Here is a 7,786-nt window from a genome sequence, read left to right as displayed (position 1 = left end):
GGTGCATCAATGCACGCGAGCCCTGGGAAAGATGGTAGCTTCTTACGAAGAAATTCCATTCGCCAGGTCCCATGCAAGGATTTTCCAGTGGGATCTGTTGGACAAGTGGTCCGGGTCGCATCTTCAGATGCATCGGCGGATAACCCTGTCTCCAAGGGTCAGGGTGTCGCTGTTGTGGTGGCTGCAGAGTGCTCATCTTCTAGGGGGCCGCAGATTCGGCATACAGGACTGGGTCCTGGTGACCACGGATGCCAGCCTTCGAGGCTGGGGGGCAGTCACACAGGGAAGGAACTTCCACGGCTATGGAAAAGTCAGGAGACTTCTCTATACATAAATATTCTGGAACTGAGGGCCATTTACAATGCCCTAAGTCAGGCTAGACCCCTGCTTCAACACCGGCCGGTGCTGATCCAGTCAGACAACATCACGGCGGTCGCTCATGTAAACCGACAGGGCGGCACAAGAAGCAGGATGGCGATGGCAGAAGCCACAAGGATTCTCCGATGGGCGGAAAATCATGTGTTAGCACTGTCAGCAGTGTTCATTCCCGGAGTGGACAACTAAGAAACCTCCACCCGGGAGAGTGGGGACTTCATCCAGAAGTCTTCCAAATGATTGTACACCGTTGGGAAAGGCCACAGGTGGACATGATGGCGTCCCGCCTCAACTAAAAGTTACAAAGATATTGCGCCAGGTCAAGGACCCTCAGGCGATAGCTGTGGACACTCTGGTAACACCGTGGGTGTACCAGTCGGTGTATGTGTTCCCTTCTCTGCCTCTCTTACCCAGGGTAATGAGAATAATAAGAAGGAGAGGAGTAAGAACTATACTCATTGTTCCGGGTTGGCCAAGAAGAGCTTGGTAACCAGAACTCCAAGAAATGATCTCAGAGGACCCATGGCCTCTGCCGCTCAGACAGGACCTGCTGCAGCAGGGGGCCTGTCTGTTCCAAGACGTACCGCGGCTGCGTTGACGGCATGGCGGTTGAACGCCGGATCCTGAAGGAAAAGGGCATTCCGGAGGAAGTTATCCCTACGCTATTTGAAGGTAGGAAAGAAGTGAACGCAAACCATTATCACCGCATATGGCGGAAATATGTTGCGTACTGTGAGGCCAGGAAGGCCCCAAAGGAGAGATTTCAGCTAGGTCGATTTCTGCACTTCCTACAGTCAGAGGTGACTATGGGCCTAAAATTGGGTTCCATTAAGGTCCAGATTTCGGCTCTATCGATTTTCTTCCAAAATTGAACTGGCTTCACTGCCTGAAGTTCAGACTTTTGTTAAGGGAGTGCTGCATAGTCAGCCCCCGTTTGTGCCTCCAGTGGCACCGTGGGATCTCAACGTGGTGTTGGATTTCCTGAAGTCGCATTGGGTTGAGCCACTTAAATCCGTGGAGCTATAATACCTCACGTGGAAAGTGGTCATTCTGTGGGCCTTGGCGTCGGCCAGGCGTGTATCAGAATTGGCGGCTTTGTCATACAAAAGCCCTTATCTGTATTTTATATGGATAAGGCGGAATTGAGGACTCGTTCCCAATTCCTTCCTAAGGTGGTATAATTTTTTAATGTGAACCAACCTATTGTGGTGCCTGTGGCTACTTGGGACTTGGAGGATTCCAAGTTACTGGATGTAGTCAGGGCCCTGAAAAGTATATGTTTCCAGGACAGCTGGAGTCAGGAAAACTGACTCGCTATTTCTCCTGTATGCACCCAACAAGCTGGGTGCTCTTGCTTCTAAGCAGACGATTGCTCGCTGGATCTGTAGCACGATTCAACTTGCACATTCTGCGGCTGGACTGCCGCACCCTAATTCTGTAAAAGCCCATTCCACGAGAAAAGTGGGCTCTTCTTGGGCGGCTGCCCGAGGGGTCTCGGCTTTACAACTTTGCCGAGCTGTTACTTGGTCGGGTTAAAACATTTTTGTAAGAGTCTACAAGTTTGATACCCTGGCTGAGGAGGACCTAGAGTTTGCTCATTCGGTGCTGCAGAGTCATCCGCACTCTCCCGCCCGTTTGGGAGCTTTGGTATAATCCCCATGGTCCTTACGGAGTCCCAGCATCCACTTAGGACGTCAGAGAAAATAAGATTTTACTCACCGGTAAATCTATTTCTCGTAGTCCGTAGTGGATGCTGGGCGCCCATCCCAAGTGCGGATTGTCTGCAATACTTGTTTATAGTTATTGCCTAACTAAAGGGTTATTGTTGAGCCATCTGTTGAGAGGCTCAGTTATATTTCATACTGTTAACTGGGTATAGTATCACGAGTTATACGGTGTGATTGGTGTGGCTGGTATGAGTCTTACCCGGGATTCAAAATCCTTCCTTATTGTGTCAGCTCTTCCGGGCACAGTATCCTAACTGAGGTCTGGAGGAGGGTCTTAGTGGGAGGAGCCAGTGCACACCAGGTAGTCCTAAAGCTTTCTTTAGTTGTGCCCAGTCTCCTGCGGAGCCGCTAATCCCCATGGTCCTTACGGAGTTCCCAGCATCCACTACGGACTACGAGAAATAGATTTACCGGTGAGTAAAATCTTATTTTCTGTCTCTCTCTCTCTCTCTCTCTCTATATATATATATATATATATATATATATATACATATATATGTGTGTATGTATATATAAAATATATATATACACACATATATATAAAGATAAGCCAGCCTGCACACATCAAAGTCCAAATAGGAGGGCCTGGTACATATAAATAATATAGTCCAGAGTTAGGAACCAGCACCACCAATGAATGCCAGAAATAGTTTTAATATCCACAAAAGAATACAAACGTTCCAATATATATATATATATATATATATAAAAATATAAACATATTCCATAACCCAACCCTGTTACTGGTTCTCCCGTTGTCCTTCCTTGGACCACTTTTGGTTGGTACTAACCACTGCATATCGGCAACACAAGACCCGCAATTATGGAGGTGCTGACGCAGTCACCTAGCCATCACAGCGTGGCCCTTGTCAGAGTCGCTCACATCCTTACTTATTTTTCTTGTTTGCATCACATCACCATCAAGAACTGACTGTTATATCCCAGCCCTTGTCAGGAGCCATTGTAACGAGATATTCAGTCTTATCCACTTCACCTGTCAGTGGTTTTACTTTTATAGCTGGTGGCAGGGCCGTCTTTTCATATGGGCTCAATGGGCACTTGCCCAAGGGCCCCAGAAGTATAAGGGGCCTAGGCTGATAGCTGATGGTCCCCTCTTTCCAGGGGTACCAGATTTTGAAAATCGAGCAAGGGGAACCAGAGATATGTGACTTCAAAACAGTGGTCCCCATCCAAGACTGTTAATTGCTCTTCCCAGCCAGATATTTCGGGTTCTGTCTGACTTGTAGTTTTCCTGAGGGTATAAGCCAAAAGCTGGGACTCTCCCCTTTTGGTGAACACTGGCAGATTGTCTCTACTATGCCCAGAACCAGAGATATCAGCCTTCCAGCAGCTGGTCCTTGCTCCAGCTCTGCACGCCTGGTATACAGTTTTATATTTTAGTTGGTGGATTGCTCTGGCTTCTAAAGTCTGATTCCCAAGTTCCCAGGACCCCCTGAAAGGTGGGACGCTCTAGCATTTTTATCCCATTCAAAGCTATAAAATCTATTTCCAGGAACTGGAGATATCTACAGTCAAGTGAGCTGCCCTCCCACCAGAAAATGGTGAATATTAAGCCCACTCCACTATCCACCCCTCCCCTGCATATTAAACATCCCTCTACCACCCTGGAAGTCATATACCAGGGCCCATTATTCAGCCCAATGCCCCCTTCTACAGTTTAGTGTTCTCCCTCCCGCCCCATCTGTACAGTAAAGGAGTAATTAGCAGAAATTACTGCTCCAGGCCCTACATGCTGAGCTGAAGATAGAACATCCCCTAACACCCCTGGGACATCAAAGCTGCCACTGATAGCACCCCCCACCCCTACAGCTGGAAGATAGGTAGGGGCCCCAGTGCATTGTTGTGCCCAGGGGCCCACACTGCTGTTAAGATGGCCCTGGCTGGTGGGTGTATACATTAGAGATGAGCGGGTTCGGTTCCTCTGAATCCGAACCCGCCCGAACTTCAGGTTTTTTACACGGGTCCGAGCAGGCTCGGATCTTCCCGCCTTGCTCGGCTAACCCGAGCGCGCCCGAACGTCATCATCACGCTGTCGGATTCTCGCGAGGCTCGGATTCTATCGCGAGACTCGGATTCTATATAAGGAGCCGCGCGTCGCCGCCATTTTCACACGTGCATTGAGAGTCATAGGGAGAGGACGTGGCTGGCGTCCTCTCCGTTTAGAGAAGAGAGAGACATAGTATTTTGGGGAGCATTATTAGGAGGAGTACTACTATACTGTATACTACTATACTACTTGCTGAAGTGATATTTATAGATTAGATAGTGTGACTGTAAGTGTATTATCTGACTTGTGGGGGAGACACTGACAGTGGGGAGCAGTTAGAGTCTGAGAGCAGGACTCAGGAGTACATATAACGTACAGTGCACACTTTTGCTGCCAGAGTCAGTGCCACACTGCCATTGTTGTGACCACACTGACCACCAGTATAATAATATATTTTGTGATTGTCTGCTTAGGCCTCGGAGTACTAGTTGCAAGTTGCAACGTGACCTGAAGTGACCACCAGTTTAATAATCAATCACCACCAGTTTAATATATATATATATATATAAAATTGTATATAATATATATATATATATATATAATATTGTATACCACCTACCCGTGGTTTTTTTTTTAATTCTTCTTTATACATACTACTATAGTAGCTTACTGTAGCAGTCTGCGGTGCTGTGCTGACCTGACAGTGTCCAGCAGGTCCGTCATCAGTCATTACATAATAAATATATATAGTACCTGTCCGGCTGCAGTACTAGTGATATTATATTGATTTCATCTCATTATCAATAATTTATCATCCAGTCTAGACTCTATATTAGCAGCAGACACAGTACGTTAGTCCACGGCTGTAGCTACCTCTGTGTCGGCACTCGGCAGTCCATCCATAATTGTATACCACCTACCCGTGGTTTTTTTTTTCTTTCTTCTTTGTACATACTACTATAGAGTATAGTAGCTTACTGTAGCAGTCTGCGGTGCTGCTGAGCTGACAGTGTCCAGCAGGTCCGTCATCAGTCATCATTACCTAATAAATATATTATCTACCTGTCCGGCTGCAGTACTAGTGATATTATATATACATACATATATATATATTGATTTCATCTCATTATCAATCATCCAGTCTATATTAGCAGCAGACACAGTACGTTAGTCCACGGCTGTAGCTACCTCTGTGTCGGCACTCGGCAGTCCATCCATAATTGTATACCACCTACCCGTGGTTTTTTTTTTTCTTTCTTCTTTGTACATACTACTATAGAGTATAGTAGCTTACTGTAGCAGTCTGCGGTGCTGCTGAGCTGACAGTGTCCAGCAGGTCCGTCATCAGTCATCATTACCTAATAAATATATTATCTACCTGTCCGGCTGCAGTACTAGTGATATTATATATACATACATATATATATTGATTTCATCTCATTATCAATCATCCAGTCTATATTAGCAGCAGACACAGTACGTTAGTCCACGGCTGTAGCTACCTCTGTGTCGGCACTCGGCAGTCCATCCATAATTGTATACCACCTACCCGTGGTTTTTTTTTTTTCTTTCTTCTTTGTACATACTACTATAGTATAGTAGCTTACTGTAGCAGTCTGCAGTGCTGCTGAGCTGACAGTGTCCAGCAGGTCCGTCATCAGTCATCATTACCTAAGAAATATATTATCTACCTGTCCGGCTGCAGTACTAGTGATATTATATATACATACATATATATATTGATTTCATCTCATTATCAATCATCCAGTCTATTAGCAGCAGACACAGTACGTTAGTCCACGGCTGTAGCTACCTCTGTGTCGGCACTCGGCAGTCCATCCATAATTGTATACCACCTACCCGTGGTTTTTTTCTTTTCTTTCTTCTTTGTACATACTACTATAGAGTATAGTAGCTTACTGTAGCAGTCTGCGGTGCTGCTGAGCTGACAGTGTCCAGCAGGTCCGTCATCAGTCATCATTACCTAATAAATATATTATCTACCTGTCCGGCTGCAGTACTAGTGATATTATATATACATACATATATATATTGATTTCATCTCATTATCAATCATCCAGTCTATATTAGCAGCAGACACAGTACGTTAGTCCACGGCTGTAGCTACCTCTGTGTCGGCACTCAGCAGTCCATCCATAATTGTATACCACCTACCCGTGGTTTTTTTTTTTCTTTCTTCTTTGTACATACTACTATAGTATAGTAGCTTACTGTAGCAGTCTGCGGTGCTGCTGAGCTGACAGTGTCCAGCAGGTCCGTCATCAGTCATCATTACCTAATAAATATATTATCTACCTGTCCGGCTGCAGTACTAGTGATATTATATATACATACATATATATATTGATTTCATCTCATTATCAATCATCCAGTCTATATTAGCAGCAGACACAGTACGTTAGTCCACGGCTGTAGCTACCTCTGTGTCGGCACTCGGCAGTCCATCCATAATTGTATACCACCTAACCGTGTTTTTTTTTTCTTTCTTCTTTGTACATACTACTATAGTATAGTAGCTTACTGTAGCAGTCTGCGGTGCTGCTGAGCTGACAGTGTCCAGCAGGTCCGTCATCAGTCATCATTACCTAATAAATATATTATCTACCTGTCCGGCTGCAGTACTAGTGATATTATATATACATACATATATATATATTGATTTCATCTCATTATCATCCAGTCTATATTAGCAGCAGACACAGTACGGTAGTCCACGGCTGTAGCTACCTCTGTGTCGGCAGTCGGCAGTCCATCCATAAGTATACTAGTATCCATCCATCTCCATTGTTTACCTGAGGTGCCTTTTAGTTGTGCCTATTAAAATATGGAGAACAAAAATGTTGAGGTTCCAAAATTAGGGAAAGATCAAGATCCACTTCCACCTCGTGCTGAAGCTGCTGCCACTAGTCATGGCCGAGACGATGAAATGCCAGCAACGTCGTCTGCCAAGGCCGATGCCCAATGTCATAGTACAGAGCATGTCAAATCCAAAACACCAAATATCAGTAAAAAAAGGACTCCAAAACCTAAAATAAAATTGTCGGAGGAGAAGCGTAAACTTGCCAATATGCCATTTACCACACGGAGTGGCAAGGAACGGCTGAGGCCCTGGCCTATGTTCATGGCTAGTGGTTCAGCTTCACATGAGGATGGAAGCACTCAGCCTCTCGCTAGAAAACTGAAAAGACTCAAGCTGGCAAAAGCACCGCAAAGAACTGTGCGTTCTTCGAAATCCCAAATCCACAAGGAGAGTCCAATTGTGTCGGTTGCGATGCCTGACCTTCCCAACACTGGACGTGAAGAGCATGCGCCTTCCACCATTTGCACGCCCCCTGCAAGTGCTGGAAGGAGCACCTGCAGTCCAGTTCCTGATAGTCAGATTGAAGATGTCAGTGTTGAAGTACACCAGGATGAGGAGGATATGGGTGTTGCTGGCGCTGGGGAGGAAATTGACCAGGAGGATTCTGATGGTGAGGTGGTTTGTTTAAGTCAGGACCCGGGGAGACACCTGTTGTCCGTGGGAGGAATATGGCCGCTGACATGCCTGGTGAAAATACCAAAAAAATCAGCTCTTCAGTGTGGAGGTATTTCAACAGAAAAGCGGACAACAGGTGCCAAGCCATGTGTTGCCTTTGTCAAGCTGTAATAAGTAGGG

This window comes from Pseudophryne corroboree, chromosome 1 (genome assembly GCF_028390025.1).
Source record: "Pseudophryne corroboree isolate aPseCor3 chromosome 1, aPseCor3.hap2, whole genome shotgun sequence".
Lineage (NCBI taxonomy): Eukaryota > Metazoa > Chordata > Amphibia > Anura > Myobatrachidae > Pseudophryne > Pseudophryne corroboree.
Note: the sequence above shows the minus strand (reverse complement) of the source record.